The sequence below is a fragment of the Lissotriton vulgaris genome, chromosome 1_1, assembly GCF_964263255.1.
Source record: "Lissotriton vulgaris chromosome 1_1, aLisVul1.2, whole genome shotgun sequence".
Lineage (NCBI taxonomy): Eukaryota > Metazoa > Chordata > Amphibia > Caudata > Salamandridae > Lissotriton > Lissotriton vulgaris.
In genome coordinates, this window is record NC_141685.1 from 41,443,825 (window position 1) to 41,468,401 (window position 24,577).

Below are 24,577 nucleotides of genomic sequence, written 5' to 3' on the forward strand. Positions count from 1 at the left end.
CCATTCGATAGTCTATGTAGATCTTTTTTAGGTGTTGACTGAAGTGGCTGGCTAAATAGCCCTGCGGTTTTTGATGGTGGTAGGAGGAGATTACTGGCCAAACGTGGCGTTGGTTGGTCAGTAGTAGTTTGTCCTCTAGTAATAATTTTCTTTTTGCCACACTGTTTGCTGTTTTACCAAAGTAAGCTTGGTCTGTTTCTTTGTTCTACACTGCTAGAAGATCCAGTTCCGACAGGCAGGTACTCAAGTAGGTTTCTCCACTAGTTTCTCGAAGGCTCACTGGTCTGGGTGTTTATTTCTTGCTGGCAGATGTGGTCCATTGACTCGAGTGGGGCTGAGCGGAGTTTGTGACATAGTTTTACAAACCTTGTCATGGACCTGAATTTTTGGTTTTGTAATCCAAATTCGAGACGGGCTTGAGCTGCGGCTGCGGATTTGGGTAGTTTAAATACTGCTTTATATATTTTATTTTGTTGTTCATTTAGTAGATTTGCCTCCCCTCCAAGCCACGTTACTAGACCGTATGACAGGGTTGGTAGAATCTGAGCTGCCATTACTTTTAGAAGGTGGGTGTAGTTCGGGCCGTCCATTTTTAATTGGAGTTGCCTGTATGTGTAAATTAACGTTTGTGACTTTGCTTTTAATGCCAAGGTGTGCTCTTTATTTGAGTTGCCTTGCCCGAGAGTCAGGCCTAGGTACCTGTAAGATTTCTGTTCTTCTAGCGCTGACGCATTGATTGACCATTTCAATTTGATGTTCTTTTGCTCCACTAGTCGCAGTAATTTTGTTTTTACTCTATTTAATTCCAGGTTTTCTTGGTCTAAATAAGATTGTAGCATGTTTATTAGACGTTGTAAACCTATTGGCATTTTGCTTAATAAGACAATATCGTCGGCGAACTGAAGGATTGGGATTGGGACATTGCTAAGTTTGGGTGCGTGACTTTCGGTTTGTCCTAGATTTCTACCTAGGTCTGCCAAATACAGGTTGAATAGACAGGGGGCCAAGACTCACCCTTGTTTTAGGCCATCCTGGGTTTCTATTTTGGGTGTTAAACTGGACCCTTGGCCTTGTTTTACCATTGCCCATGTGTCGCTGTATAGGCATTTTATTGCGTTTAGTAGGATGCTGGGCAGCCCCCACTCTTTAAGCTTTCCCCATAGCCTCGACCTGCTCACTCGATCGAAGGCTGCTTTTATGTCCACAAAGCACCCGTATAGTCGTTGGTTCTTTGTTTCGGCTCTCTCTATTAACAGAGCCAGGGTGGTCAGATTTGTTGTTGTCCCCATTCCCTGTCTGAAGCCAATTTGAAAGCTGGGAATTAGGTTGTTGTTTTCCACCCACTCTGGGATCAGCTCCAAAAGGCAAGAGGCATATATTTTAGCTTCCACGCCTATTAGCGAAATCAGCCTGTAGTTCCCCGGGTTTCTTCTGTCATCTTTTTTATAGATCGGGTGGATGATGTTTCCTTTCCAAGATGTTGGCATTTGCCTTGTGTGAAGACTTGGTTGTACAGAGCTGTTAGGTGGTTGGACAAAAAATCCTCGTTAAATTTAAATACGGCGGAAGGGAAACCATTCGGACCTGGTGCCCCCTCAGGTTTGAGCTTTAGTATAAACTTTTTTACGCATTTACTGGAAGTCAGTGTTGGCTGGGTGTTCGCCTAATTTTCACTGCCCGGGACGTTAAGATTTCTTCGTTTGTATTTGGCCTTTGCAGTCCACACCATTTTACAATAGTTATTTCTCAAGCTCCTGATGGTGTTGTGGTTCGGTTTGAGTCCCTGTTTTTTGTTCCTCAGTTCCTTCCGTTGTTCCGGGCTATTTTACTCTTTTTTGTCTTAAATCACGGGTGTACCAGGGTTCTCTCAGCACTTTTGTGCCTTTTTGTGGAGCTGGGAGGGCGGAGTGCTTGCGGATCAAGGCCTCTAGCAGGTGTTCCCAAGTTTTTACATGGTCCCTGTCGTCTTGTTGGCCGTGTCTTGTCATAATATTACTTGCTGTTTCCTGGATGTCTTTCGTTTCTCCCCCTCTCCATCGTATTTTTCGCAAGTTAAATTTCTCGGGTTGCTGAGACAAGGCGGTTATCTTTTCAGACCAGGTTACTGCAATTTGGGGAAAGTGGTCACTTTCTGTACGCTGGACTATGTTGTAGTCTTCAATGGTGTCAGTTAAGCTATTACTAATTATTGTAAAGTCTATTGCTGGCATGGCTTTCCCGCTCATGTAGGTTGGTGCTGGTGTTAAGAGCCCCTTTTTGGTCCTTTTCAAAATAGTTATACCCATCGTGTCTAGTTTATTCAATGAAGATGGGGTGAGCCCTTCTCGTGGATGTTTATTCTGATTTTTTCTGGATGCCCCATTGCTCAATAGGTTGGAGTTGAAGTCCCCCGATATTATCAATGAGCATTGCTTATTTGATTCCTGTAGGACTTTGATTAATTTAAAAAGTATTTCCATTTTTTCTTTTTTGGCTGAACGGTCGGGGTGAATGTAAACGTTTATTATAAGAAGTTGCTGCTGAGGCTTTCTGGTGACTTTTATTACTTGAACCCAGCTCAGCCCCACGTCCAGTTTCTCGGTTTGCCAGTTAAGTTTCTGTGACACGTACGTTGATAGCCCTCCACGAGGATGCCCGTAGTTGGACAATCTCTCTGCTAGAATGTGATGTTCTATGAAGCCCGGGATTGCGGGTTGTGTCAGGTTCCAGGTCTCTTGTAAAAGTATGATGTCGTGTTTTTGAAAGAAGGATTGGGTTTCGTGGTCCTGGTCCATGCCACTGAATCCATGTGTGTTCCATGAGCACATATTGATTTTTGCCAGGTGACTTTTTTCCATGTCTTGATCTTGGATATTTTTATTTAATTTTAGTGTTACATCTGTTTTAGGTGCTCTTTTAGGTAAGTTGCGGAAGGGATCCATGACCAGTCCTGGGCAGTACTGAGGGGCCCCCCTTTATTTGTCTGGTTCGGAAGGTTGTTTGTTGGTCCTGGATTTTTTTCCTTTGAGGATGATCCTGCTCCACGAAGGCACGGTGTTTGCTTATGACTTATTGATTCTTCCCCCTTTGGGAGCGATAAGCTCTTCAAGAGGGAGTACGGATATCTAGGGTGCGTGTGTTGTTTCAAGGTTATTCCCCTTTATATTGCTTTGTTAGCGAAGATCTTGGCGGCTAGCTCCTTAGAGGCCCAGGTAGTCACAGAGTCTTAGATGATTGGATTATCTTTGTTTTGACGGAACTCCACTGCTGCCATATCTTGAGAGACTTCTCCCCTTAGGTCTGGGATTGCCTTAATTAGTTATATTAGGTACCCTCTGTTTAGAATGTCCTGCCTGCCCTGTGATGTGTATTCAGGTGTAAAATGACAGAACTGGTTCTATGTCGTCCAGGGATATTTTTTGTTTTTCTCGAGAGTCCGGTTGGGGAGGTTTGTTTGCACTCGCTGAGCTGGGTTTGGTTTTAACTGTCGCCTGACCTGTGTGGCACGCTTCACTCAAGTCCCTAGTGAGTGCCTGTCCTTTTGTATTTTTTTTTTGTTTTCTAGATTTTTACTTTGTACTGTACATTGCAGGTCGTTGCCGTTTTTTAATGATCTTAATTGGGGTCCTGACCCTGGTGAGTGCCAGACCTCCTTTTGTGTTTTGGTTGGTTTCCACCTGTTCTCGGATTTTTCTTTGGGCTGTACATCGCCGGTTGTTTCCATTCTTAGTGATCTTAATTGGGTTCAGATCGTTCTCTGACTGGGCGGCCTTTGTTTCCTGGTTTTGCTTACTAGAATTGTTGTCCAGTGAACCACGTACATTTTTTTGTGCTCTCTCTGTGCTCAAATTCTTTAGGGGCTGGCCGACCTCTGTGGATGTTTTTATCTCTCTTGGAGGTAGTGAGTGTTTTGCTAATGGCCTTTTTCGGGCATCTTCCACGGGTGTTGTCGGTGTCCTCTTTAAGTTCGTTCCGGCTATAGGAGGTAGCAAGCCCTGGTTCGATCCGTCGAGTGTTGTTAAGTCTGGTTCGAAGTACTGTTCTGACATTGTCGATTTCTCAAACGTGAGGCTTGCTTGTTCTGTTACGTGGTCTTCCACTCCATTGGAAAAGTTGGTTGGAGAGTTAGTTGCAATTTTTGACTCTTGTCTCGAGTTGTTCTTGAATATTGAAAAGAAATGCTCTGTTGCAGTTTGCTGTTTCCCTTTTGGTTTAGGCCTTGACTTCCTTGCATGTTTCCTTTGTCTTTTTCTTAGTTTGTCTTGAGGGTGGGAGGCAAAGTTAACCGGAGGTTTGAATATTAGAGTTTCCCCAATTTTGGTTTCCATTTTCTGGCCCTCTATGGGGTCTGCCTGGTTGATTTTCCCGCCCCCTTCTTTGCTAAGTTTTTGTTTAATTTCGGTAATCGGGGCGTTTGGTTCTCCTTTGCTGGATTTTTTGTCTGGGGAGTCTTGAGCGCCCTTCCACTTGCTCGCTGACTTTACTGCGCCGAGGATGTCTTTTAGGATTTATGGGAGAGTCGCGAGTTTCTCAATAATACTCCCGCAGTCACAATTACTTTGATTTTTTTGGTTGGGGGTTTGTCGATGTTTCCTTTATTGGGTGAAACTTTATTTGGGGGGTCAGCTGTGTTTCCTTTGTGTGCCAACAAAGATATTATTGAGTCGGTCTTGGAACTAATTTGAGCAATATGCTCTGCAATACTGTTTATAAGGTCGATTTGGAACTCCATTTTGTCGGACTGATAGTTAAGCGCCCTTATGGCTTGGACCATAGTACTTATTAATGCATTCCCCCAGTGTGTATTGGGCTCTTGGCTACTGCCACTCCCATCTGGGTCGTCTAGGTGTGTGTTCGTACTTTCAGACGAGATGGTAATTGGCATCTGCGTGTTTCCTTTGCTTGTTCAACCTCCACTGATAATGCTGTCTTCAATCAAGATTCTTTGGTTTCCGCTGTTGTCCGTTAAATTGTGTGGAGTGGATGCCACTAGGCCCAACCTTCGCTCCTTGGGCATAAGTTCCTGTGCTAGGGTGGGCCCTTGTGGAGCCGTTCTAAGTGCTATTGTTTTTGTAAGTTTAGCCAAGTTTGAATCATTTAATACTGGGAGGAATTTTAGCCAGGCGTCCTCCTCTTCTGACCTCTGTTTTGTCGGTTCTTCAATTTCTCCTAGTTGTAGCTCTTTACATGGATCGTCGTAATTTTTGTGACCCGTATTGGTCTTGTGATCGGAGTTGTTGAGGGTGTTTTCCAGAGATTCTTTTCCTAAGATTATTGAGGAAATCTGTGAAATTTGTTGATCACTCTTCGGGTCTATTTTGCTTGTTGAGTGTTTTGTTGTTCCGTTTCGTCTGGGCGGCTTGGTTTCTGTCAATGTTTGGTTTGGGTTGTGGACTAGGGCCTGGATGATTTCCTGTTTTTTTCCAGGGAGGTGTTTTTTTGATTGGTCGAGGAATGGAGCGGGTGAGGCTGTTATGATATCGTAAGGTATTGGTTCCATTGTCTGCTTGTCCTGGTTTAAGCTTCCCGACAAATTTGATGGTTTTGGTTTGTCAGGCTGGATAGGGCTCGGTAGGTCTAAAGCCTCTTTTGTTGTAGCAAAGAGTGCAGAAACCGGGTCTTTTAAGAAAAATAATTTATTGATTTTCTGCTGTTTTCCTGTGGTTGGACCGGTATTATCTGATATCAGGACTAATCCTTCCGTGGCTTTCGCCCCCTGTGCTACTAACCCCCCCTTTTGAACTGTTGTAGAAACTGGAGGGGGGCTTTCTTGAAGGGACTTGTCTGAGTTAAGATTTTTAGTTCTCTTACTGCGTGGGACTTTGCACGATGGCGCGTACCTGTTTGTTCCTGATCTCATTCTCCTTGTTGTTTAGTTGTTAAATTAGTGTTTTGGTGCCGGAGCACGTAGGATCCTTTCTCTCTTTTACTTATAGATCTTGTGTTTTCCTCTCTCTCCTCCTGGCTTTTGAATCAAGTATTTTCAGGTCTTTTCAGCCTGTTTGAACTTTTGTGTGGGCTCCTGGATCCTGTGTCCTGGGCTGGCGGTTTTGGTCTTAGTCAGGTTTAACGGGTTTGTCAAGTTTATCAAGTTTGTCGGGGGCTGTGAATACTGTATGTTTCTGTAATTTTCTGTGATTCCTGTGATTCCTGCGGGCGGCTGGGATAATTCACCGATTTGTGTGCCTTGTATGCCTATGCAGCTAGTCCTCCAGAGCCTCTGAGGCTTGGGTTGGAGAGAGGCGACAGTAGTGGAGGCGATTTGATGCCTGTGCCTGTGTCCTCAGCGGCCGCTGGTGGGGAGGGCAGTGTGCGGAGCCCGCGTGAGGAACTGGCTGCGAGCGGAGCACATGGGGGACCACGAGGGAGTCGGACCTAGTCGGACGACTTAGGTCAACCCCCCCGGGCTCATACTTAGCGGCCGCCTCTATCGGCGGCCGCGCTCGCGTCTGTCTTTTAGCCCTCCCCGCACTTCTCAGAAGCAGCTCACCTTCTTACTGATGCTGGTACTGGTCCGGTGCGGAGTAGATGTGGCCACTTTAGCCCTAAATATGGGTAGGATCTCCGCTGCCTTCACTCCGCTTTGGCTCCGCTCCTTACCCTTCGCGCACCCTTCGCGCTCCTCCAAAAAGCAAAGTCTCGCTGTAGCCATCACCAACTCCCACTCCCCTGCTTGTCAGCCCGCTACCTGCGTGCCCAGCCCACAGTCGCCGAACCAGCAAAGACCGCCAAAATCGCCGAACCGGGGCGGCTTGGCAGCAGATCGTGATGGTGATAGGCAGGCACCTGCTCGGGCAGGCTCAGGCAAGCTCCGCGAGCAGCAGCTGTCAGGAAATGGTAGCTGTGGCGGGCGGCGGGAGGCGGATGGCGGGTGGCGGGTCGCGGGTAGTGGATAGCGGGTGGTGGGTGGGCCGCCAATCCGCAGAATTTCAGTGGCTCTGTGATTCGGCTCGGTGATTCGGCTCGGCAGGTCGACAGTCAGCAGGTCGACAACACCAACGAACCCTGTCATGTTTGGTATCAAACATGTTGGAATCATACCTCCCACACAGTAAACAGTGTGGGAGGTAGGAACATCCCCCTCTGCATTGGACGACTCCTGGTGGCCGGAAGCCCTTGGAAAAGCACCCATCCCGACAGACCACGCACGAAACCTAGGCGTCATCCTGGATTCTTCACTCTCAATGAACAGACAAGTCAGCGCTGTATCCTCTTCCTGCTTCAACATTCTTCGCATGCTCAGAAAAACATTTCGCTGGATCCCCTCCGACACAAGGAAAACAGTCACCAACGCTCTGGTCACGAGCCGACTGGACTACGGAAACACCCTCTACGCAGGCACTACCGCAAAACTCCAGAAGAAACTCCAACGAATCCAAAACGCCTCAGCCAGACTCATATTAGACATCCCACTCAACGAACACATCTCTGATCACCTTAAAGACCTCCACTGGCTACCCGTCAATAAGAGGATCACTTTCCGACTGCTTACCCACGCACACAAATCACTCTACGACATCGGTCCAGAATGCCTCAACTCACGACTATCCTTCTACACCCCCTCCCGCCAACTACGCTCTTCCACCCAAGCCCTCGCCACTGTACCTCGCATCAACAAGACCACCATGGGAGGCAGATCCTTTTCATACCTGGCTGCTAAAACATGGAACTCACTCCCCGCTTACCTTCGCCTTACCCAGAACCACCTAGCATTCAGAAAGCAACTTAAAACGTGGATATTTGACAAGTAATCCTCCTCCCCTTCCTAAGCGCCTTGAAACCCTCTGGGTATGTAGTGCGCTATATAAATTCTATGACTTGACTTGACTTCCGTCGGGAACTCGACAGCAGGCTTTGACTGCTGCTGGCCTGAGAACCGATTCTGACCTCCTGCTGCTGAGCCAAGCTCGAGCACGGGAAGGCAGACAATAGGTATCCTGTCACAGGGTGGTGTGACCACCTCCCAGACAGGGTTTAGTGTATTGGACAGGGTGGGGGCGCTTGCCAGCGACACTCAGACTGCTTGAAGGGCACATTTGGTGCCCTCCTTGCATACTCCAGCTCAAACTAGTTCAGGGAGCCATTGGGCCCCCGCTCTGGTGCAAATCAGGCCAAAGGACTTGGGAGTAACATCCCCACTGCCCAGCCCCTCCATTCGTCTGTTTCACTAAACAAAGTGATAGATTTTCAATCATACAAGTATTCTGTATTTCCAGTAGACAGCGCTTACCTCTTCTCTACCACAGAATTTTACACTCGCCGATAAAGTAACACCACTTCCTCTACCTTACCCTTCACTCAAGTTCGGGTTAAGCTCTATTACTCTCCCAGCGATAAGTTGCTTGAAAGCCAAGACTTCATAGACTGTCCTCGCTATGGATTTATCCTTTCACACGCAGTGTCCCTAAAGAGTGATATACGACGATACCGCTGCAGTATACGACAATACTACTTTTTTGAAACAGACTATGCGATGTGTGACTTTACTTGCCACACTTCCTCTGCCTGCAGACAGAGTGACCAGCTTCACGCAATCCTCTGAAGCCTTTTCAGGACTACATATAACGTAATACGAACTCAACAGATGTTAGTCGTAATTCTATACATTAACTTCTGTATATTTCTTTCTATACATTATCCTGGCTAATTCCATAGCAACCACTACTCTGCTACCAAGTTATGTAACTGATGCAGCGCTACTCCAAAAATAATTTCTAAAACATCATCTTTCCCTGAAGTCACACATTACACAGATATTCACCAGTGGGGCCCATAACACTGATTTCACTTACACACTTTCTCTCTCTTCATGGATTGATGAGATTCAAAGGAGAGCAACTGGATCATAGCGGAGTGCCTAAATTAATCCTAACTATTTACAATATGTACATCTGCAGTTTAAATTCACTTACCATGGTATTCATTTTCTACAATAATTTTATTAGACACGCCACCATTTTATCTCATGTGATGGATCTACGAGTGGAAAATTAGACCAAGGATGAACAAGACCAGCTTAATTCTTCATTTAATCTAACTTTATTTATAGAAGATTCGCTCGTCATGATTTAAAATTTTATTTGCGTAGTCTAACAGATTAAGTTCAAAACTTTTATTTCACACATTAAAAGATTAACATTTAAATCTCAGAATAGAGTTAAGAAAAATACGACATTTAATTAGATTCAAAGGACAAAGGTATTATCAAAAGACATAATAGCTCCCTGGACTCTCTTCTAACTTCCTAACTACCTTCCTTGCCTAAAAGTGCCATTTCTACTCGCTCTAAGTCCCAATCCTAAAATATAACTGGCAGAGTTCTTACGTGTCAGAGTTCGATCAGCAGTCCAACAGCACGCCAGGATACAAAGATGAAATCAGAAAAGAGAGTGTTTTCTATCCAGATGCAGTCTTTTATACCCTTTTTCACTAACTAAACTATCTACATTTTATATCATTTAGGGTCCAGCAAAGCTCTCGGAGGAGTGGAAAGCGAAATTTTCATTATGTCACCCCATGACTTCCTGTAGAGTCAGCAAAAACTGAATCGTCCATTGTTTTTTTAAGTTTTCTTCATCTATGTCCTTTAAGTCGATAGTTTCACAAAAACTCTCACGATCCCAACACGGACTTCCATTTTGTTGTCATCCATTCAGGGTTCCAGGGCCAATCGTCCTTGAACTACAGAGCGTAGGCACAGGCCATTCTTTTCTGACTGCAGCATCTCGCAAACCCAGCGCCTGCGCATTTTGCTTCAGTTACCAGGCCTCAAAGCGCTGCCATTTTCAAGAAGGCCTCAGATGCCCACTCAGGAACTATTATCGAAACAAACACAAATAACTATTAATTATTGAATTAAAACCCATTCTGTTAACCTCCCCCTTTACTGAAGTGTCCCTGTTAGTTGTTACCTAGCAATAGAAAGCACATTCATGCGTGATATACTCACTTATGTCCAGGTTTTGGCCACAAAAAGACGTAAACAAAAGCACATTTATGCCGCATTCGATTAATTTAATAGCTGCTTATTAATTAGGGACATGACAATATCACAAAATTAGTTAATTATGATTGCAACATAGGCAAGATTAGTTTCCCACGTGTACATGTGTTGGTGCAACTTTAATCTAGATTGTTTAGTTTTGCAAACCACACGATTAGTTCATATTATTGTTATGAGAAAGTGACTTCACAAGGGGCAAACACAATTTTATTTCTACCCTCACTCCATCACATGTAGCAAGTCCTCTTCTCTGATAATGCGCATTGAAAATAAGATGCATAGGCTTTTCTGTTTTCAGTTTCTATGGGTTCTAAATTATGTTTTTTATCCAGTGTTTTGCAAACTTTAAAAAACAAAAAAAATTCTCTGTAAAAAAACTATGTTTTTTTTATTTGTTCTTTCAGGTAATGTTTCAGTGTTTTGCTCACCTTCAAACCTTTCTCATTTCCCATCGATCTCTTTCCAGCAGTCTAGTCCCAGGATGTGCAGGCTGGAGGTATGTTTGCATCTCATTATCTCATAAATATTTGATTGCATTTTTTATTCTTGTAAAACATCAACAAGTGGAAACTCTTTGAGCGATACAGGTTGCAGGGAACATTAATTACGTAATATATATGACATATGTAGAGCACATCATGGTTGGGAAGCATTGCCAGTTACATCAGTGTCAGAGCAAGATTTACTAACCCCTTCCATGCCATGGACGTAACGGTTATGTCCAAGGTTGTGGCGCTCCGGTGCCAAGGAAGTAACTGTTACGTCCAAGGCCCACTATTTTGAAATCCCTCTACTGCAAACAGCCTTGAGAGCTGGTGAAGAGCTTTCCCAGCTGCCCAAGGCACTTTTTTTCAGTGTACTGACAATCAGCACGCATGGCGTGCTGACGTCACAACAGTGAAAGTGAAAATTGCAGATCGACTCATTTCACTTTCACTAACCTACATGCTCCTGGGGCTATCTCACCCCCGAGCACGTAGGCAGACAGGAGAGGTATCATTGAAAAGGGTAGAATCGAGTTGATCTCAGACTGGGGATCTCCGCAAAAAAATAAAAAAAAATTCACAGTTCTGTGTGGGTACACCATGCTGGCACAATTTGCATACCACCTGACGTTCCCCTCGGTCTCCTGAAAAAAAATGATGCCTCACTTGTTTGGCTGGCCAAGGATCTGCGACTGGGAAAGGCCAAAAACGTAGAGATTGAGGAATTAGCACTGTGAGCTGTAAGCACCATATATTTTTTAACATTTCTTTAGGCGATTCTGCATTGGACACCCAAACAAGTGAGGTGTCATTTTTATTTTTTAATGGGAACGCTGGGTGGTAGGAAATTTGTGCGAGCATGGTGATCTCAAACGTAATTAAGTGAAGGTAATATAATTTTATTAGCAAAATTTGAGATTTCTAGGGGATTCTTGGTAAGAAAACATTGGGGAATCCACTCAAGCCACCCCTCCCTGGACTCTCCCGGGTGTCTAGTTTTTAAGAAATATCTGGGTTTGGTAGGTTTCCCTAGATGGCCACCAAGCCCGTGACTAAAAGCGCAGGTGAGTCCCTCGCAAAACCTTGCCTTTTTGTGATCGATAATTTTGAAGTCTCCACAGTATGTTTTGGGCAATTTCCTGTTGCTATGTTTCCCTAAGTGCCGGCTGAACTAGGGTCCAAAATGCACAGGTAGGCACATTGCGAAAAAAGGGGAGAGGAGTTGGCCTAACGGCTAGGGTGAAGGACTAGGTTTTTAGAACCCAGCGGCGCCAGGGATAACGCCTGATGCCTTCGAGTTCCCCTGCCTTGGCAAACAGAGACACAGGACGCTTCTTGATGACGTCAAAGACCAAAGTTTATTGGCTGCAACCAGGAACAGAGATCTACGAAGCACAACACGGGTGGTTCGCTAGAGACTGCACAAATTCAATGAGCGGAGCATGGTCTTTTATGCCAAAAATCAAGCCTTAGGCAACATTCCAGGCTAGCATATAAACTGACCAATGAGAAAATGACATTTCAAACATATCGTGTGATGACAATCCCACTTTCCGTTTGTCCAGCCCCTAAACATGACCAAGCAAATAACCCAACATTCCTGTTCGGACGGGCCGGGCAAAACCCATCATAAAAATCTCAACCCAAATCAATGATTATGTCGTAAAAGAAGGAGCAGAAACAGATTAGAAGCAAGATAGAAAGGTGGGTGCAGTGTACTGTAAACTTCGGCATGCCCTGCTCTTTGATCTTTATCTGACCAGCTGTTCTACAAGGAACTGGCTCAGCGAAGTTACCCTCGGGCTAGGAAGTCAGATCGGCCAGGTCACTCAGGAGTCAACTAAGTTGTACGTGTCCAAAAGACTCGCTTGGCCGTAGTCATCGGCCTATGTAAGGGCAACCACATAAAATGGCTGCCACACACAAAATGGAACCCGAAGGTTCAAACAAAATCCCTGAATACGTAGTGTTCTCATTGATCGATTATGAGGAAAACATTCGTACACACCGCACTCACCATTTGCAGCTCGCTGATACCAAAATCATCTATTTCCGACGACCTTTATTGAACGGGTTCGGAACACCGAACCACAGACCCTCAAGCTACGGAACTACAAGGGCTGTCGCCCTCGAACCTGGGGAACTGGGTTCGAGTCTCGGCAATAAAAGCTGAACATCCTGTGATTCTGGGCAAATCACTTAATCTACCCATGACTAACAAAACTGAATGTGTCCTCATGTAATGCCACTGTAGCGATCTAAGGCGCTCTGATACCCAATTCGGGTCAAGTTTGCGATATATCAAACTCTGTAAAAAAAAAAGGGTCAGTTTTCCTTGCAAAAAAATATGTGACCACTTTGATTTTGTTTTTGGGCCGTTTCCTGTTGTGGGCACTAAACCTACCCACAGGTACCAATTATCGAGAGACTTGGCGGAATCCGAATGGCACAGGATGGGGGAGGTTCTATGATTCTGGTGCTATTAGATTTGTCCGCTGCCTTCGACACGGTGTCTCATGACACCTTGATCAGTCGTCTGGAGGGAGTAGGAGTGCAAGGAACTGCTCTATCTTGGTTGAAAAGCTTCATTTCCAACCGATCCCAAAATGTTCGCCTGGGCTCACACTACTCCATCTCTAGAGAGCTCACCAAGGGGGTTCCACAGGGCTCATGCCTAAGCCCCACATTATTTAATGTGTATGTGGCCCCCCTGGCGAAGGTCGCAAGGAAATTTAGGTTCATACCAATATCCTATGCAGACGACACCCAGCTGTTGTTCCCATTCCAAAACATGACCCCTACAGTAAGGAATTCCTTTGCTGCTGGAATGAGAGCCATTGCTGGATGGATGACCTCCAATTGCCTACAGTGTAATGTGGGCAAGACGGAGGTCATGCTTTTTGGGAACGCACCACTCCTCTGGACACCTGAGTGGTGGCCTCCAGAATTGGGCACAGCTCCTTGTCCCATGGAAAGCGTGAAAAATCTGGGCGTTAAGTTAGATCAATCCCTAGTATTAAAAGATCATGCCACACAGGTTACAGGAACCTGCATGAGAGTCATTGGCCTACTCAGAAGGGTGTTCCCATATCTAGCAGACCATCACCGGAGAACACTCGTACAAACCCTAGTCATGAGTAGGGTAGACTACTGTAACGGATTGCTCATATCCGCTAATACAGAACAGTTGAAGAGATTGCAGGTTGTTCAGAACACTGCTGCTAGATTGATCCTTAATGCCCCTGCGAGATCTCCCTCACATCCTCTACTGAGCAAGCTACACTGGCTCCCAATTCGCCAGAGAGTGCTATTCAAGATTTGTTGTACCATCCACAAATGCTTGTACGGTACTGGCCCTAGGTACCTAAATGAAATCTTCCAACCGTATCAGCCAGGTAGATCCTTAAGATCTGAAAATCAAGCCCTGCTGCAAATCCCTAGGATCAGAAGAGAAAGACAGGGAGGCCGAGCCCTGGCATTCAGAGGTCCTACTCTTACTACCTTCAGAAAATATCTGAAAACGTATCTGTTTCCCACCCAGCAACCCTAGTTAAGTCACACATTCCTCTTGCTTCCACTTTCCTCAGTACAACACAGCGCGGAGATATCTCTTCGGAGATCGAATTCCTGCGCTTTACAAGACTCTAAATAAATAAATAAATAAATAAATAAATAAATGCTGGGAGGTTGGAATTTTGTGGGTCCCCTTCAGATTCCAGAACTTTCCATCACAGAAATGTGAGGAACATCTTTTTTGTTTTACAAAGTTTGAGGTTTGCAAGGGATTCTGGGTAACAGAACCTGGTGAGAGCCACACAAGTGCCCCCATCCTGGATTCCCCTGGGTGTCTAGTTTTCCAAAAATGCCCATGCTGCATTTTAACACATTATCTGTCACGGGCACAAGTGAGGTGCCGTTTTTATCAGTGGACTTAGGGGAACCCAGAATAGTAGAACAAGTGTTATTACCAGTTGGTTTTCTACACCTTTCTGCCTTCCAAATGTAAGACAGTGTGTAAAAAAGAAGACAATTTGAAAAATGCCCCCTAATTCACATGCTGGCATTGCTACGCACAAATTCTGAGATGTGCAAATAACCACTGCTCCTAAACTCCAAATCTTGTCCCCAATATGAGAAATACATAGGTTTCCCTGATACCTATTTTTCTCTCTTTATATTTTACCACATGAATTGCAGTCTCCCCGGTACACAATGAATAACCATTGCAAGTTGCAGCTCAGTTATTGGCTCTGGGTAACTCGGGTTCTTGGTGGACCTACAAGCCCGATGTATCCCCGTTACCAGAAGGGTCCTGGAAATATAACGGTATACTGCTTTAAAAAATCTAGCATAGTTTGAAGAAGTTACAGGTGAAAATGTAGGCACAAATGGCTGTTGTTTTGAACTCAAATTCAATATTTATTTTTTCAACTGTTACTTTCTATAGGAAAAGCTTGAAGGATCTACACAATTGACCCCTTGCTAAATTCAGAATGATGTCTTTTTTCAGAAATCTATAGCTTTCTGGGATCCATTATTCATTTTATACCCATTTCTACCACTAACTTGAAGGAGGTTGAAAGCACCAAAAATAGTCTATTTCCCAGTAAAATGCCAAAACAGTGTAGGAAATGTTGGTGTCCTGACAAAAGTCTACCTGTTCCTGAAAGCTGGGAAGATGGTGATTTTATCACCATAGACCCTTTGTTGATACCATTTGCAGGGAAAGAAACAGATGCTGTCTAATGCCACACTTTTTCCCATTAAAAAATTGCTGAATTTTGCCTAAGGGGGAGGTTGCAGGGAGCTCATAAGGGTAGAGCAACATGATGTCTAATCCATGCCATGTATACGCGCGGGTCCCGGCCCCGCCATCCACCGGGGAACAGAAATCACATGAGCAGGAGGATATACATCATACTTGGGTACAATTGTACATAAATGCTGCATTCATGAGGTCGCAGACGTAGTTTCTTCATGTGGGTCGAATATCATTCTTGGCTTCTGTGTTAAAGATATACATATCCCAGTTCCCTCCTGTGAGAGGCTGGCTTGGTATATGGTGCACACTTATTTAAGTGTAGCACCAATCCAGACAACTCTATGGTTTGGACTGTGAAAATTTGGCCTGGTATATGCTGACCACTAGTTATAGTGGGCACCATGCACCAGTCCAAATGACCCTTATTGATGATTAGGATAAAGACAACCTTTATTGAAAGCTCTCCTAGTGGTAGCTGTGGAGACCAGCCTTCAGGCTAAGTCTCAAAGGAATGTAAAGCAGCTTGGTTTACCAGATTATAACCTCCTTAATGACCAAATGAAAGGAGAACCCCACAAGGTATATAAAATATAGGTATTTATTTCTAAACGCTCTCTACTAACCTCTTTATGAGAATAGAGAACAAGGCACACAGTATTAAAGCAATAGAACTACAGTAAATAGCACAATACACAGTGGGCCCCAGGGGGAGAACAAACCATATATTAAGAAAGTGGTATAACAATCAAGATTTGACTAGACACAGTGCCTGGAGCACATAGAATCGCTGGGACTCCAAGGAACCACCCAAGGTATTGACACAGGGGACCCACAAGGGACGCTTGCAGTGTGAGTACACAGCCAAGAGCTCTGTACAATCCTATGGGAAAGTCGCGGTTGGAATTTTAACGAATAAGGACACTTAGGAGAGGACTTTGAGCAAACCCTTTCAAACTTCGAAGGTTCTAAGGCCAGCACCCATGTGAGCACCGGAGTACTTGTGTTACCTAATCCAGGGAAGCCGGTGCATAGGTGTCAAATGGTGTTGGGAATCTTCTTTGTTTTCAATGGTGTGATGCTGCAAAGTGCTGCTGCCTTGAAGAGGAAAAGTGCCCATGTGATCCAAGTCTGGATCAGAGCTGTGAAGAACCTGAAAGCAGAGGAGACAGAGTCTGGGTCACTTGCCAGTGACCAGGGGCTCCGTAGACGAATGCCACCGATGTCAGGTGTTTCAGGTGCGAAGAGGTGAAGCTTGACTCTTCTGCCACTGAGACCAGGAGATGTCGACAATGACCAAAGTGCGCAGGCGAGCTGTTCCATGAAGGATGTTGAGTGCTGGGGGGTCAGTATCTGGATTGGGGACCAACAAGCCTTGGTAACTGCAACCCACGACATTAGAGAAAAGATGCTTCGGCAAGGTCCTGGCGACTCCCTAAGCTATGGAGGGTCAGGGCACTTTTGGAGCAACCAGGAAAACCCACGGAAAGTCAAAGCTACCTTCACAGGGACCCACAGGTAGTACGGACCAGGGATCGTGAAGGGACCACGAGAGGAATCACAAAATACCAGCCCATGGAACACTTGTGGAGTATAGGCCAGTAATCTTCAGTGGAAACACTGCTCTGGGCGTGGACTACAAGTAGCCCAAAAGCACAGCCTCAGGGATCGCCAAAAAGCATATGCTGCTGCAAATGTGCATGGTGTCTAGGGATTCGGGTTGCACGGTCCCCACAAGGGCTGCGGGTCTCAGGTTTGCTGAGAGCACTGGTCGGCCTCGGGGAAGCTTAGGAACCCACCTCCTGTGATGTAAAATCTTCTGAGTCCTTCAGGAGCTGCGTAGATGCAAACTGGTCAGATGCGTGGAGGTGCCTGCCTTGCACCCTTTACTCCAAGGGAGATTCTTCAGGTGTCCAGCAAAGCGTAGATAGTCAAAGGATACTTGGTCTCTGTAGCAGAGTTTAGTCCAGGTAATATCTAAAGTCCTGTAGCCAGGGGTTCCTACTTAATACTCAGCTGATTCTAACCATCAAAAACGATGGAGAAACGGTGGCGGAGAGTTTTAAAACAGGTATGCTGGCAATTGGACACTGGATGTCGGCAAACTGTTTAAAACTGAACTCCGAAAAAACAGAGGTGGTAACTTTTGGACCTCTCTGTCCCAGCTGGTCCCCAGTTTGGTGGCCAGCATCTTTTGGAACCTTGCCAACACCAACTCCCAAGGTGAGGAACTTGGGTGTTATCTTTGATAACGACCTTAATTTCATGGCTCACGCTAACCAGACAGCTACTACAGCCTTCTACAAATTACGTCTGGTAAAAAAAAACCTTCCTTTTCTCCCAAAGAGCGCAGGCAAGACACTGGTAAGCGCGCTAGTACTGTCCGCGTTAGATTATTGCAATGGCTTGTTAGCCAACGCACAAATCAGGGTCATTAAGGAAATGCAGACAGTGCAGAATGCAGCTGCTAGACTTCTTTCGGGAATGCCCAAATACAAACCTATAGCCAACACCATTACAAGCTATCATTGGCTCCCCATCAGGAACAGAGTTAAATTTAAAACCTTATGCATAGTTTACAAATCACTACACCAACAAGCACCTCAATTCTTGAGAGACCAGCTCATGCCATACAATCCTCCCCGACCTCTTCGTTCAGCCAATTCGAATGACTTGGTGGTGCCCCGTACTAAATTGGTCACCTGGGGAGATCGTCGCTTCCTGGTCGCTGCCCCCAAACTGTGGAACACACTCCCCCAATAAATCAGAACAAGCCCAAACCTCTCGTCATTCAGAAGGCAATTGAAAACTTGGTTGTTTAACCTTTAAAAAATAGGAAGCCCAGTATAGGAGAAGTCTGCAATAGTAACAGCGCCGAGACGCCTGCGGGCAATTGTTCACGCTTTATTAAATATCAAAAATAAATAAATAAATACCCAAGGAAGGGATGGGAAAAACTCTGGGGACCCACCTATGGGAGGGTCAGGTCAGAGGGGTGGCAGATAGCTTTTCGTGGCTGATAGCTTCTGCAACCAGTTTGAGCTGGACTATGCAGAGGGACACCAAATGTGCCCCCAGTGCAGACATCAAGGCTCTCTCAGAGTGCACCCACCCAGCCCCAACACACTAAAGCTTGTCTTGGAGGTGGTCACACCTCCCTGTGACAGGATACCTATTGTCCAGCCTCCCCTGCAGGAGTTTTATCCAGCAGCAGGAGGGCAGACGCGTGTCTGTGGCTGGCAGCATCCATCTTGTGATGCCAGGGTCGAGAAAGCTGGTATCGGTGCTGTCATCTTTCTCCCTCTAGGAGGGTGGAATCATACCTCCCACACCAGTTACTGGTGTTGAGGTATGTTTCCATGCAGGCATTTTAAAGTTAGCATTTACTGTGAGGTTGTAATGCACTTGAGAGTATATGGCTGGCTGCATCACAAACAACCACGGAATAGAGGTTCCGAAGGCTGCAGAGGGGCTCTGCTCATGCAGGAGCACCCTCTCTCATAAAACCCAGCGCCCTGCCTTTAGGATTGATAAGGCCTGCCATAGGGGTGAATGATAGGTTTAAATGTGCAGTGACAAGGATAGATATAGGGAACCTATATGTAAGTAAGAGGTGCGTACACCACCTTCACAGACTGCTGTAGCAGACCTATTGTGTCATTTTGAATGGTCTCCCAGGGGTGGCATTATACATACTGCAGTCCCTGAGAGGCCTCTGGGGTACCTATGCCCTGGGTATATAGTATACCATATACTAGGGACTTTAAAGGGTACCTCAGAATCCAATCTGGAGTGTACCTAAAGTACATGGACAACCAATTTGAAATGAAATGAAATGAAAAGTGAGTCTTATATAGCGCAGCTGTCGCTCCTAACAGAGTCTCCTGGCGCTGTAAATGACAAGGATCAATTGTGTATAATAAGACCTAGATTAGGTCTAGGCAGCAGGCATCAGATATTCCAAAGATCGATGTCTTTAATGCCTTTCTACACTGTCCCTCCTGTTCAATTACTCTAAGTTCCTTTGGCATACAGTTGCTCCCAGTACGGTGGCTGATCTCCCGTCTCTAGTTACAGTTCCAAGCCTTTGCTCCCAGTACAGTGGCTGATCTCCCGTCTCTAGTTACAGTTCCAAGCCTTTGCTCCCAGTACGGTGGCTGATCTCCCGTCTCTAGTTACAGTTCCAAGCCTTTGCTCCCAGTACGGTGGCTGATCTCCCGTCTCTAGTTACAGTTCAAAGCCTTTGCTCCCAGTACGGTGGCTGACCTCCCGTCTCTAGTTACAGTTCCAAGCCTTTGCTCCCAGTACTGTGGCTGATCTCCCGTCTCTAGTTACAGTTCCAAGCCTTTGCTCCCAGTACGGTGGCTGATCTCCCGTCTCTAGTTACAGTTCCAAGCCTTTGCTCCCAGTACGGTGGCTGATCTCCCGTCTCTAGTTACAGTTCCAAGCCTTTGCTCCCAGTACGGTGGCTGATCTCCCGTCTCTAGTTACAGTTCCAAGCCTTTGCTCCCAGTACGGTGGCTGATCTCCCGTCTCTAGTTACAGTTCCAAGCCTTTGCTCCCAGTACGGTGGCTGATCTCCCGTCTCTAGTTACAGTTTCAAGCCTTTGCTCCCAGTACGGTGGCTGATCTCCCGTCTCTAGTTACAGTTCCAAGCCTTTGCTCCCAGTACGGTGGCTGATCTCCCGTCTCTAGTTACAGTTCCAAGCCTTTGCTCCCAGTACGGTGGCTGATCTCCCGTCTCTAGTTACAGTTCCAGGCCTTTGCTCCCAGTACGGTGGCTGATCTCCCGTCTCTAGTTACAGTTCCAAGCCTTTGCTCCCAGTACGGTGGCTGATCTCCTGTCTCTAGTTACAGTTCCAAGCCTTTGCTCCCAGTACGGTGGCTGATCTCCCGTCTCTAGTTACAGTTCCAAGCCTTTGCTCCCAGTACAGTGGCTGATCTCCCGTCTCTAGTTACAGTTCCAAGCCTTTGCTCCCAGTACGGTGGCTGATCTCCCGTCTCTAGTTACAGTTCCAAGCCTTTGCTCCCAGTACGGTGGCTGATCTCCCGTCTCTAGTTAATGTTCCAAGCCTTTGCTCCCAGTACGGTGGCTGATCTCCCGTCTCTAGTTAATGTTCCAAGCCTTTGCTCCCAGTACGGTGGCTGATCTCCCGTCTCTAGTTACAGTTCCAAGCCTTTGCTCCCAGTACGGTGGCTGATCTCCCGTCTCTAGTTACAGTTCCAAGCCTTTGCTCCCAGTACGGTGGCTGATCTCCTGTCTCTAGTTACAGTTCCAAGCCTTTGCTCCCAGTACGGTGGCTGATCTCCCGTCTCTAGTTACAGTTCCAAGCCTTTGCTCCCAGTACGGTGGCTGATCTCCCGTCTCTAGTTACAGTTCCAAGCCTTTGCTCCCAGTACTGTGGCTGATCTCCCGTCTCTAGTTACAGTTCCAAGCCTTTGCTCCCAGTACGGTGGCTGATCTCCCGTCTCTAGTTACAGTTCCAAGCCTTTGCTCCCAGTACGGTGGCTGATCTCCCGTCTCTAGTTACAGTTCCAAGCCTTTGCTCCCAGTACGGTGGCTGATCTCCTGTCTCTAGTTACAGTTCCAAGCCTTTGCTCCCAGTACTGTGGCTGATCTCCCGTCTCTAGTTACAGTTCCAAGCCTTTGCTCCCAGTACGGTGGCTGATCTCCCGTCTCTAGTTACAGTTCCAAGCCTTTGCTCCCAGTACGGTGGCTGATCTCCCGTCTCTAGTTACAGTTCCAAGCCTTTGCTCCCAGTACGGTGGCTGATCTCCCGTCTCTAGTTAATGTTCCAAGCCTTTGCTCCCAGTACGGTGGCTGATCTCCTGTCTCTAGTTACAGTTCCAAGCCTTTGCTCCCAGTACGGTGGCTGATCTCCCGTCTCTAGTTACTAATTTGAAGCCCGGCACTTTGAGCAAGCTTTCAGCACTAGAACATAGTGTTCCTGCAGTAGTATATGCTTGAATCTTGCTGAAAATATATCGGGCCCAAATGACGGTGTGCTCTAAAAGTCGTCAGTAGTAGTTTTAACAAAATTCTTTTATGAACTGGGAGCCAGTGGAGGGTGTTCAGGGCAGCCGAGGCCGATGCTCTACGTGGAAGCCCTTGGACCAGTCCAGCTGCTGCGTGCTGGTCTACCTGTAGTCTCCTCAGGATGGTTTTATTGATTCCTGCGAGGAGGCTATTACAGTGGTCCAGCTGCGATAATATGAGAGCCACAGTCACTGTTTTCTTAGCGGCCAGCGGGGAGAAAGCAGATAGACTGGGGTCCTGATTAGCAGGATCCCAGTCAAACTAAGTCGAAAACCAGCAAAACACCAGGCAAAAAGTGGGGGTAACCATGCAGTCAGATTCCACCTTCCTATATGGACAACCTTAGAAATCTCTCTAAGTGGTAGCTGTGGAAAGCAGCCTTCAGGCTTATTATAGGAGGAGTGTAGAGCAGCTTGTTTCACCAGTATCTAATCTGGTACTGTAGATTAATTGAAAAAGAACCACACAGTGAAGTTATAACAAAAATAGTTATTTATTACAGACACTCACTAACTCAATGCAATACAGCTGACGAAATACACAACGACTCGGTTCGGGCAGTGTCGATGAGGGATCCTGGCCTCAGACTAGGTCTGAAAACAGTACAGGCCTCGAAGACGTTGTAGAACTGTCTTGTATGTTATTGAACCTGTTGGAGTCTGTAGGAGCGTAGGATCAGCGATGAGGTCAGCTGTGTTGCGGAGCCTGCAGACACAGGGGAGTTATTCCTTCACTCCAAGGGAGATTCCATCGGATGGCCACAGGCCCAGGATGGAACCTGTATGGAGCACGGACAATGATGGTGCAGCGACTCGCAGAACGAAGAGGTCCTGAGCAGACAAAGTCTTCTCTGTTCCTGAAATGAAGTTTGAGCGGTCAGTCTGACTCGGTCACGATGTCCAGATGATTTGAACAGGACGCGGGGTTAGATCTGACTCAAATCCCATGACGAATCTAGGGACCCGTCCACAGGTAAGTCATTAAGTACCTGAAGGTGAGGGTTGGGAGGATTTAGGGGTCCCTCTCGGAGGAGGGGTTGGACAGTGGGGAGGATACTCCCATGTCGTTTGTCCAGGTTCGCGCCAGCGCTGGAGCTAACGGCTCCCTGAGCTGGTTTGAACTGGAGTATGCAAGGAGGGCACTAAATGTGCCCTTCCAGCAGGCTATGTGGCGCTGGCAGGAGCCCCCACCCCTGCATAATACATTAACTCTTGTCTGGGAGAGGGTCCCTGTGACAGGAAACCGATTGTCCTACCTTCCCCTGCTCGGGCCTGGCCCAGCAGCAGGAGGGCAGAATAGTGTCTGTTGTATGCAGCAGGCCTAGGTTGCTGTCAGGCTCTGTAAGATCGGTCCGGAGAGCATGGAATACATCCCGGAGGAGCCCTGCCATGGATGGAATCATACCTCCAACACCAGATACGGTGTTGGGGTATGATGCCAGCATGTCTGATACCAAACACACACAGGTTCTTTCCAGCCAGGTTAGGGATGGTCTCGCTATATCATAATGTTAATGTTAATGTTAATGTTAATTTGGTCTTCTATAGCGCACGGCTACTCCAAAGGAGTGTCCCGGCGCTTTTTATTAGTGACCAGAAAAGACAGACAACACAGAACGAGAATAGATTCATTGCAGAGGGCTAAGGGAAACCAACACTATAGAGAGAGCGCCCTAGCGGGTAAAAAGCCATGTCTTGAGGCCCTTCCTAAAAGCCAATAGATTAGATGTACTGCGTAGAGTCAAAGGGAGAGAGTTCCAGAGTTGCAGAGCTCGCAGCCTAAAAGAGCGGCTTCCTATGCGAACCTTTTTTACTCGGGGAACCACAGCCAGGAACAGGGACTCCGATCTCAAAGATCGGGCCAGATGGTAAAAGGCGAGCCTCCTTTGGAGATATTGAGCTCCCGAGGCATACAAAGCCTTGTGGGCCAGTGTCAGAGCCTTAAACACTATCCGCTTCCGGATAGGCAGCCAATGGAGCGACTGCAATAGGCTAGAGACTCTGGCCCGCCTGTGGAGGCCAAAGATGGCCCGTGCAGCAGTGTTCTGGACCACCTGCAAGCGTTGCAGGAGATACTCCGGCAGGCCAAGATATAGTATGTTGGAATAATCTAATCTTGAACCGATTAAGGCCTGAACCGTAGTCCTCCTGTGTTCTTCAGAGAGCAGAGGGAAGAACTTCCGGAGCATCCTAAGGATGCCAAAACAGGTTCCCGTGAGAGCCAGAACCTGGGATCTAAGCGTCAGCCCGTTGTCAATCTTAACTCCCAGGTTCTTTGCTAACTGGGACGAGTGCGCTGGAGAGAACATGTCAGCAGGCCACCATCCATGCCAATCTGGGTCAGATGGGCAGCCGAAGAAGAGTATCTCAGATTTATCTGAGTTGCACTTGAGGCTGTTTAGCTGGAACCATTTAAAAACAGCCGCAAGGCACTCACGGATACTCTCTCCATCAAAGTCTTCTCCCTTCCGACAGGTAAAGAGGAGTTGGGTATCGTCGGCATAGGATACGATCTGGGCCCCAAAGGACTCCACCAATGTTGCCAAAGGGGTTATAAAGATGTTAAAGAGAGTCGGGCTCAGCACGGAGCCCTGAGGGACTCCGACTCCCAATGGCGGCATCTTGGCGGAGCAAGAAGAGGCCCAGACCGTTTGTCGACGGTCAGCCAAGAAGGATCTAAACCAGCTGAACACCGTCCCCCTCAGACCGATCTCATAAAGTCTGGCGAGGAGACCCTCATGGGGGACGGTGTCAAAAGCCGCCGACAAATCAAGCATGACCAGCATAGCATGGCTGATTTATGTTCAATACCAGGAGAATGGACTCCGGTGTTTGTAGGGGTTGTCTGCTCATGCAGGGCCACCCTCACACTCGGAACCAAGCACCCAGCCTTTGGGACTGAAAGGCCTGCTAAAGGGGTGACTAATAGGTTTCAAGTGCAGGGATGTTGGATATAAGGAGACATATCTTTTGTGAGAGGTGCAAGCACCAACTCACACAGGCTGCTTTGGCCGGCCTGTGGTCAGAGTTTGGAGGGTCCCTTATGGGTGACATAACACATGGTGCAGCCCATGGTGGTCCCCTGGAGTACCTAGGCCCTAGGTACCTAGTACCATATACTAGGGACTTACTAGAGTACACCAGCAGCCAATTAGGAATGTACCAAGGTACTCACCATACCCAATTTAGGAAGGAGCACAGTGACTGGGGTCCTGATTAGCAGGATCTCAGTCAGGCTGGTCAGGAAAATAGCATGAAACCAGGAAAAAGTGGGGGTAGCCATGAAAGCAGATCCTACTTTCCCACACCCCCATC

The 24,577-nt window shown here is 46.7% G+C and overlaps 1 protein-coding gene and 1 pseudogene across 2 annotated transcripts in view; both read left to right on the forward strand.

The window, feature by feature from the left end:
* LOC147737120 (uncharacterized) overlaps window positions 1-24,577 on the forward strand; it is a 115,033-nt gene that overhangs the window by 18,441 nt on the left and 72,015 nt on the right. The window lies entirely within an intron of this gene.
* LOC147737121 (uncharacterized) overlaps window positions 10,386-24,577 on the forward strand; it is a 29,739-nt pseudogene continuing 15,547 nt past the window's right edge. Inside the window, exon 1 of the transcript XR_015299297.1 lies at window positions 10,386-10,478. The product of XR_015299297.1 is annotated as an uncharacterized LOC147737121 (transcript). The remainder of the gene's footprint in view (window positions 10,479-24,577) is intronic.